This window comes from Fukomys damarensis, unplaced genomic scaffold, assembly GCF_012274545.1.
Source record: "Fukomys damarensis isolate Sample0158 unplaced genomic scaffold, DMR_v1.0_HiC HiC_scaffold_4, whole genome shotgun sequence".
NCBI classification, from domain to species: Eukaryota; Metazoa; Chordata; class Mammalia; order Rodentia; family Bathyergidae; genus Fukomys; species Fukomys damarensis.
In genome coordinates, this window is record NW_022900916.1 from 56449497 (window position 1) to 56458273 (window position 8777).

Below are 8777 nucleotides of genomic sequence, written 5' to 3' on the forward strand. Positions count from 1 at the left end.
CTAAATCTGAAATCTGTGGTCTTTTTAAAAAGATTTATCTTGTTGATACATTTAAGGTATACAATATAATGACATTCGTCATTGGAAATTTGCACCATTACATAATCCATCTTGGGACTTATTTTTTTCCCCATTCCCTTGCCCTCCCTTCAAGCCCTCCATCTCTCCCTATCTATAAAGACTTTGTTTCCATGTTTTCATATTAATTCCATTCCCTTCTTTCCTTTCCCCTCCCCTTGAATTTCTCCTTCTCCTTTTCCCCTTTTCTTCCTATTTTACATTATCTATTATAACTTTTAGTTCTTATTTACACTTTCAGTTTCTCACACTAGAGGAACTATTTGGTATTTACATGTGTGTCCTATTTATTTCACTTAAGAGTATGGCCTCAATGTGCATCCATTTACTATAAATGTCAATAGTTTCTCATTCTTTACAGGTGAGTAGCACTATATTTTATTTAAAAAGACACACACATGCATTTTTTTTATCCAGTTTCCAGTTGATGGGCAATTGGGCTGCTTGAAGTTTTAGCTATTACAAATTGTGCTGCTAGGAACATTGGTGCACATACATCACTGTAGTACGATTCTTTCAATTCTTTGGAGAAGATACCCAGCAGGGGAATATCTGGGTCAAATGGGACTTTCAATCCTAGCTCTTTGAGGTATCTCCATACTGTTTTCCACAGTGGTTGCACCAGTCTACACTCCCACCGGCAGTGGAGCAGGGTTCTTCTATCCCCACAGTCCCACTAGCATTTATTATTGGTTGATTTCACGAAAGCAGCCATTCTTTCTAGGGTGAGGTAGGATCTCAGCATTGTTTTCAGTTGCATCTTTCCAATGAGCAGTGATGTTGAACATTTTTTCATATGTGTATTGCTTATTTTTACTTTGTCTGCGAAATGTCTGTTCATTTCAGATGCCCATTTTGCATTGGGTCTTTAAATTTGGGAGGTCTGACTTTTTTAAGTTCTTTGTATATTCTAGATAGTAGACCTTTGTCTGAGAAACATCTGGTAAAAATATTTTCCCACCTTGTGGATTGTCTCTTCACACTGATGGTCATTTATCTTGCTGTGCAAAAGCTTTCTAAAAAGAAGAGATCCCACTTGTTGATTATATGTGCTAGTTCACAGGCAGCTGAGGTTTTGTTCATAAAATCTTTTCCTACATCAATGTCTTCAAGAGTTCTACCTAACCTCTCTTCAAGATGGTTCAGTGTTTCTCTTTTAACATTTAGATGTTTAATCCATTTCAATTTTAGTTTAGTGCATGGTGAGAGATATAGGTCTAGCTTTACTCTTTGGCAAGTTGAAACCCAGTTTTTCCAGCATCATTTATTAACGAAGCTATCTTTCCTCTAGTGAGGGTATTTGGCTCCTTTGTCAAAGATGAGGTGGCTGAATGTGTCTAGAATTGTTTCTTCATCTTCTAATCAATTCCATAAGTGCTTTGGTCTGTTTCTTTGTCAATACCATGCTGTTTTTTATCAGTAGCTTTGTAATATAGTTTCAAGTTGGGGGTTGTGATACCACCTACCTTGTATTGCTTAGAATTATTTTTGCTCCTCTATGTCTCTTCTTCTTCCAGATGAAGTTTTGAATTGTTTTCTCAAGGCCTGTGAAGTATGCTGCTGGGATTTTAATTGGGATTGCATTGAATCTACATTACAGTTTTGGAAGTATGGCCATTTTCACTATGTTGATTCTTCCTACCCAGGAGCAAGGGATGCCTTTCCATTTCCTGATATCATATTTGATCTCTTTTTTCAGAGTGCTGTAGTTTTCAGAGTAGAGGTCATTGATTTCTTTTGTTAGGTTGATTCCTAGGTATTTTAATTTTTTGGATGCTACTGTGAAAGAAATTGTTTGCACTATTTCTTTCTCAGTGAGTCTGTTGTTCATGTACCGAAAAGCTATTGATTTTTGTGTGTTGACTTTGTATCCAACTACTTTACAGAATTTGGCTATTAAGTCTACAAGACTTTTGGTGGAGTTCTTGGGGTCTTCTTTATAAAGTATGTCATCTGCAAATAGTGACAATTTGATTTCTTCATTTCCTATCTTTATTGCTTTTATTTCTTTCTTTTGTCTAATTGCTGTGGCTAGTATTTCCAAAATTATAGTGAACAGGAGTGGTGATAGTGGACATCCTTGTCTTGTTCCTGATTTTAGTGTGAAGGATTTTAGTTTTTGACTATCTAGTATGATGTTGGCTGTTAGTTTTTCAAATATGACTTTTATCAGATTGAGGTAGAGACTATATATTCCAAATTTTTGAAAGGTTTTTATCATAAATGCATGTTGGATTTTGTCGAAAGTTTTTTTGGGCATCTATTGAGATGATCGTATGGTTTTTGTTCTTGGCTTTATTGATATAGTGTATTACATTTATTGATTTGCATATGTTGAACCAACCCTGCATCCCTGAGATGAATCCCTCGTGGTCAGGTTGTATAATCTTCTTGATGATCTTCTGCGTTCTATTTGCCAGTATCTTATTAAGGATTTTTGCATCTATGTTCATTAGTGAGACTGGCCTATAGTTCTCTTTTTCGGTTGGGTCTTTGCTTTGAGGATCAAGGTGATGCTTGCTTTCAGGAATGAATTCATGAGAATTGCTTCCTTTTCAATTTCATTGAAGTGTTTAAACAGGAGTGGTAGTAGTTCCTCTGGAAATGTCTTATAGAATTCAGCCATGAAGCCATCAAGTTTTTAATTATGTTTTCAATTTCATTGATTGATATTGGTTGTTTAGAACTTTTAGGTCATCTTCGTTCCACTTTGGTAAATCATTTGTATCTAGGCATCTCTCTGTTTCTTCTATAATTTTCATCTTACTGTTGTATAGCTTCTCAAAGTAGGTATTGATGATCTTCTGAATTTCTGCTGGGTCTGCTGTAATTTCGCCCTTTTTAGTCCTAATTGCATGAATTTGTGTCTTTTCTTTCCTTTTTCGATAAGGTCAATTTTGTTTATTCTTTCAAAGAACCAAATGTTTGCTTCATTGATTTTCTTTTGTATGATTCTTAGTCTTGATTTCATTGATTTCTGCTCTGATCTTTGTAATTTCCTTTTTTGTATGAGCTTTGGGTTCGTCCTGCTCTTCTTTCTCTAGAAGCTTGAAGTTCAGGATCAGGCTGTTTAATTGAGCTCACTCTGTTTTCCTAATATGACTATTCACTGCTATGAATTTCTCTCATAAGACTACTTTCATTGTGTTCCATAGATTCTGATATGTTATATTGTCATTGTCATTTAATTGTAGGAACTGTCTGATTTCTTCTTTCATTTTCTCTGTGACCCATTGGTATTTCAGAAGTGTGTTGTTCAGTTTCCATGTGTTTATGAAATTCTTGCAGCTTCTTTTGCTATGGATCTCCAATTTCATCACACTATGGTCTGATAATATACAGGGGATAACTTCAATTTCTTTTACTTAAATGTGTTCTATGAGCAAGTATGTAGTATATTTTGGAGAACAACCTATGTGCAGCTGAAAAGAATGTATATTTTGATTTTGTGGGGTGGAACACTCTGTATATATCTGATAAGTTCATTTGTTCAAGAGTTTGAGTTCTAGTATTTTGTTGTTTATTTTTTGTCTAGTTGATCTATTTGTGACAGTGGGGTATTGAGGTCCCCCACTAGTACTGTATTAGTGCTTACGTGATTTTTCATGTCTGTTAGTATTTGTTTTATATAGTTTGGTGCACTAGTGTTTACTGCATATGTGTGTGTGTGTGTGTGTGTGTGCATGAGATTGTCATCGCTTCCTCTTGGATTGTTCCCTTTACAAGAATGTAGTGTCCTTCTTTGTCTCTCTTAATCAGTGTTGATTTGAAATTCACTTGATCTGTAAAGAGAATAACTACTCCTGCTTTTTCTCAAGTTTTTGACACATGGAATACTGTTTTCCACCCTTTAACTTTCAGTCTATGAGTTTCTTTTTTTAATAAAGTTTGTTTCTTGCATATAGCTTATCATTGGATCTTGCTTCTTGCCCATTCTGCCAGTCTATTTCTTTTGATTGGTGAACTGAGACCATTAACATTGATGGTTATAATTGATAGGTATTGACTTATCCTTGTCATGTCTTTCTCTTTTTTTTGGATTCTCCCCTTTGTGTTTAAATTCTTTTTTTTTTTTTTTTTTTTGGTATTACTGACCTTCATTTTTATTTATATTTAGTAATCTTTTAAGAGAATAAACAACAAAGATACAATACTGCAAATATTCTACATAAGTGTAAACATGCATGTTTACTTCATAAATATGCAAAATAAACTTTAGGCACAAGATTTAAAAAATCGTTAAATGACACAATGAACTCAAGACAGAAATAACAGAAGCAAACAAAACATACATTTCATAGCATTTCAATTGGTCTTGTCTTCCAATCTACCAGTTAAGGCCCAAGTTTCAGAAATCCTACACTCTTCACTAAATGGGAATATCCACTTCTGCTGTAATATATATAATATATATAATATATATTATATATATAAAATTATATATAATATATATGTAATATATATTATATATATATCCACATAACAAGACAAATAATTTTCTTTCAAAATAATGTAATAAATACATCACACACACATACACACCCACTCATTCAATCTCTTTCACTCTCTTGCTCTCTCTCGCCCTCTCTTTCTCTCTTTTACTCTCATTCTCTTGCTCTTTCCTGATGAACCAGTCTCTGGAATAGGGAAAAAAGGATTTCAAATTTTCCTACCACTGAAGCACACCACACATTAAATAAATTTTAGAAAATATTCTGCTACAGAAATAATGAGTGGCATTATTATACATCTCTACTTTATTTATATTATGTTTCCCCAAAGCATTTTACTAAAGCTTGCCATGGCTCCTCAAACATATCATATTTAGTCTTTGTTCTTCATCTAAATGACACACAGTGCAGCAGACACTGTATAAAGTAAAGGCAATTTAACAGTTTCGTTAGAAGCTTCACCATGGATATATTCAGCTTTGTCCAAATGCCTGGGATATTTTCTCTATGTCTACTTCACTGGTTAGTTTTCTCTGCCTCCTCCACAGGTTATCAACACATGAATGTCTAGTACTGTGATGACAGTCCCTGCTACTAAGAAGCTCAGACCAACCAGAGTTCAAGCAAGTAAAGGTCAGTTTGTACTCACAGGACACTCCACATGGGTCAAAACAGAGCAAGAGTCCACAAAGACAGAAACTACAGAACCATGGACCTGGGGCTTGGAGAGGGGTGAAGGGAGCAGGACAGAGTAAAGATGCAGACATAGGAAGAAAAAGTCCAGTTTAGCTGGCATGAATATACTTGTGAGGTCATCTGTCAGACCTCAATCTTGAATTCCAAAAAGAAAAAATTCTGCACTCTGCTGGAATACAGAATCATGAAAGGCTTTTTGTAGAAACCAAAAACCAGAGCTGTGCTAGAGAATAACCTGGGTAGGACAAATGACAGGTGAGAGGAGTTGAAGCTCAGAAAGCTTGATTCACCAAGCCTAGTGCTACATACAAGTATTTCCTATAGAAACAAACATCTTAACACCACAATTCCATCTGCATCAAGGCTTGGGGATTGTGGGTAAATATGTGTTTTAGTTCAAGTTCCTGGAACCTGCTCCAAGTTGAGCAAATTAAGAGCAGTGAAATAATCCCCACATCCAGCAACAGTTCAAGTTTCCAATTGTGACTTCTACCTTCCCTGAGCTACTATTACCATGGAATTGTAAAGCAATTATCAGTCAGTTCATTATAAATAAGTTCCTACCTGCCACTGAATCCAATGAGCCCTCATGATGGGCAAAGATCCCACCACAAGTACTAGCACATACCTACCACCTACACTGGGGCAGAGTGCTGCAGGAGTCCTGCAAGGCTACGACTCCTCCCATTTTGGCTCAGTGGAGTCTCTCACCAAAGCCCCCCATCGTGGACGGTCCATTTCCTTTGTAGGTTCAGACTGCTTTCCTCCACTTTCTAGGGAGAGACCATCTGAGTGGAAGAACCAGAGAAAGGAAAATCATGATTAATGTCTTGACACCCACAGAACCAAAGTAGATAGGAATTTCTTAGAACACATTCATTCAAACTACAGAAATAGTCTGCTCCATACTAATTGTGGGACAATTCACCACATGTTCACTTGAGATTTAACATTTACTAGGGATCAGTTTCCAACAACATCAGATTCATTTTGGAAATTTCACATTGTAGAAGGCAATCTTGTGATTTTCTTCTAGTTTTATATGAAAATAAAAACTAGTCTAGGAGTCAGGCACAGTGGTGCAAAATCATAAGCAGAAAGATTTTATCAAAGAATGTGCTCATTCTGTATTGCAGAAGTCTTAACTAGATTTTGGTTTTTGGAAATTTACTACTGGCTCATTTTTGTTCAGAAAGGTTTCTTTTCTACACATGTTCCATTCCCATCCTGCTAAAACCCATTAAATGGAGAACACCTAGGATGGATCTACATGCAACTAAAGGCCTCAATTTAACTGAGTCACATGCATCAAAATAGTGGCTGCTGGCTTAATCTGCTCACTCACTCAGCCTAAAGCATTCAGGAACTGTTGGGACCTGAATTCTAGCTGGAAGTACTTAGTGCTTTTGTCTTTTTGAGTCCAGTAAAAATACTAATGTACACTATAGGTTCCATGTATGAAAATATGATTCCATTAACTAAAATTCAAGGAAGGGAACACGGACTGGGGACAGAAGACTGGTCATAAACCAGCCATGTGCTTCCCTTTCCTGAAAGTGAAGGGGGTGAGCTAGAGTGTCTTCAGTGTCCGACCGAGCTCTCACTCAGAGACTCCCCTGAAGCCCATTTCTACCCAGGTTTGTCAGACCGGGCCAGACAAGCTTCCTTACCACTTTATGTGAACAATGTAAAGTGGCTGTAACATATTTCTATGATTCAGTTTGAGGCCTCCCTCTTCTTCCTTATTGCTCAAAGAGTGTTTCATCTCACTGGGGCAGACCATGTGAGGTCTACTGGCCAAACTAATGGCTGAGCAGATTTTAAAACCAAATCACTGACCTGGTGAAGTCAAGGCCTTTCAGTAACCCAGCCCAGGGCACAACTGTTTTTTGTTAAAAACTTTAACCAAATAGAAATATAATTCTGTTAGTTCTTTTACACATCTATTTAAATTTTGCAATAGAAGATTATTTAAAAATTACATGAGAAAAATCACCCATCACCACTAAGTTAAAGACTTGAACATGAGTTCCACAGCCTCAAGCTCCTTATAGGCACTGATCCATGACATTCTCCATGTGGCAATGGACTCTGTGAGAAAGTAGCCTGGTCCTGTCACAATGTGTTTACGAGCCAGGAAGTGGATTTTGAAAGATCAGGTGCTAATCATCACTGTCACTGCCAGACTCACTCAAACTCAGGTCACTTCTGAGGGAGTTCATGAGCTGGTTGCTTCTTTGTGGCTGGCTGGTTCCACTGGCAATGGCAGGCCTGCTGTTGTAGGGCTGCTGGTGTGACAGCTGTGGAGGAGAGGCTGGGCCAGTGTCCTCACCTCCACTGCTGGAGCTGTCATCATCACTTCTTCAGGAGCTCTCGGAGTCCGAGGAGCTGCTCCCACTGCTGCTGCTCATCTGCTCAATAATGTCAACTTCAGCCCTCGGCTCTCTTTTGATGTCATCCAGCTGAGGTTCAGGTGAGGGGTTACCCTTCAAGAGAGAATTCTTGGGTCCAACTGGAGGCTTTGTTAAAGCTCTGAATGGCATGGGAGGTGGAGGTGGAGCTGGCTATGACAGCTGTGGGGGTCGAGTAGGCTGCTGCTCCATTCAGGCCTGGATTTTAATGCTCCCTCAGCTCTTGTCTTCTTGACCTGAATGCTGCTACGGAATCTCTCCAGCACATACTCACCAGTGTCATGATTAATAATAAGCACACAGTCTTTCTAATAAGGCCATTTGTTCCCCCTTGAACACAGTTGTCGGTGGCGTGGATCCAGGAATATGTGGAGCATAATTGTGACTTCATCTCCTTTGCCAATCTGAAGCTCCCCTTCACAGCAAGTGTCTATAAATGATGGATTAAAATCATAGCAAATGTTGTGGAAGGAGACCTGCAGCTGCTTCTCAAAGCTCTCTCTGAGGCACTGGCAGTGCTCCTCACAATCCAGCAGTGGGATTTGACATCCCATTCATGGTTCCAGATCAGTGCTCTCTCCTCCTGGCCACAGCCTCAGCTCCCACAGCAGCATCCTGGAGGGAGCACACCTTGAACCCAACCCAGGCCCACCAGGGGCCAGAAACAGATCTCCTCAACTTCGGGGTACAGATAGACTCTGAGGGAGCTGCAGGACTTCCTGCATTTAATTTCTTGTTGTGCCTGATGGATTCATTCTGCTGGGCTTCCTGGGGTTGTGATCCTCATTGTCTTTTCCTAGGATATTGTTTAAAAATTTTTGGAGTGCTGGTTTGGTATTCATGAAGTTCCAAAAGTGCTCTTTGTCATTAAAATATCTTTTTTCTCCATCAATTTTAAAAGAGAGTTTACAGGGGACAACAATCTAGGTTGGAGGGTGTTTTCCTTTAGGACTTGAAATACATCACTTCGAGAAGTCTGCTGTGATTATGATGGGTTTCCTTTGTATATGATTTGTTTCTTTTCTCTAACTGCTTATATAATTTTGTTCTTCTGTCAGGTTTCTGGACTCTTAACTATTAATGCCTATGTGCATACATATTTTTATTATATAAAAGAATGTATATAATATATATAATAATA

The 8777-nt window shown here is 38.0% G+C and overlaps 1 pseudogene; it reads right to left on the reverse strand.

Moving 5' to 3' along the window:
- Positions 1 to 7387: 7387 nt before the first annotated feature.
- LOC104867649 lies at positions 7388 to 8190 on the reverse strand (annotated as a pseudogene).
- Between the last annotated feature and the right edge of the window lie 587 nt (positions 8191 to 8777).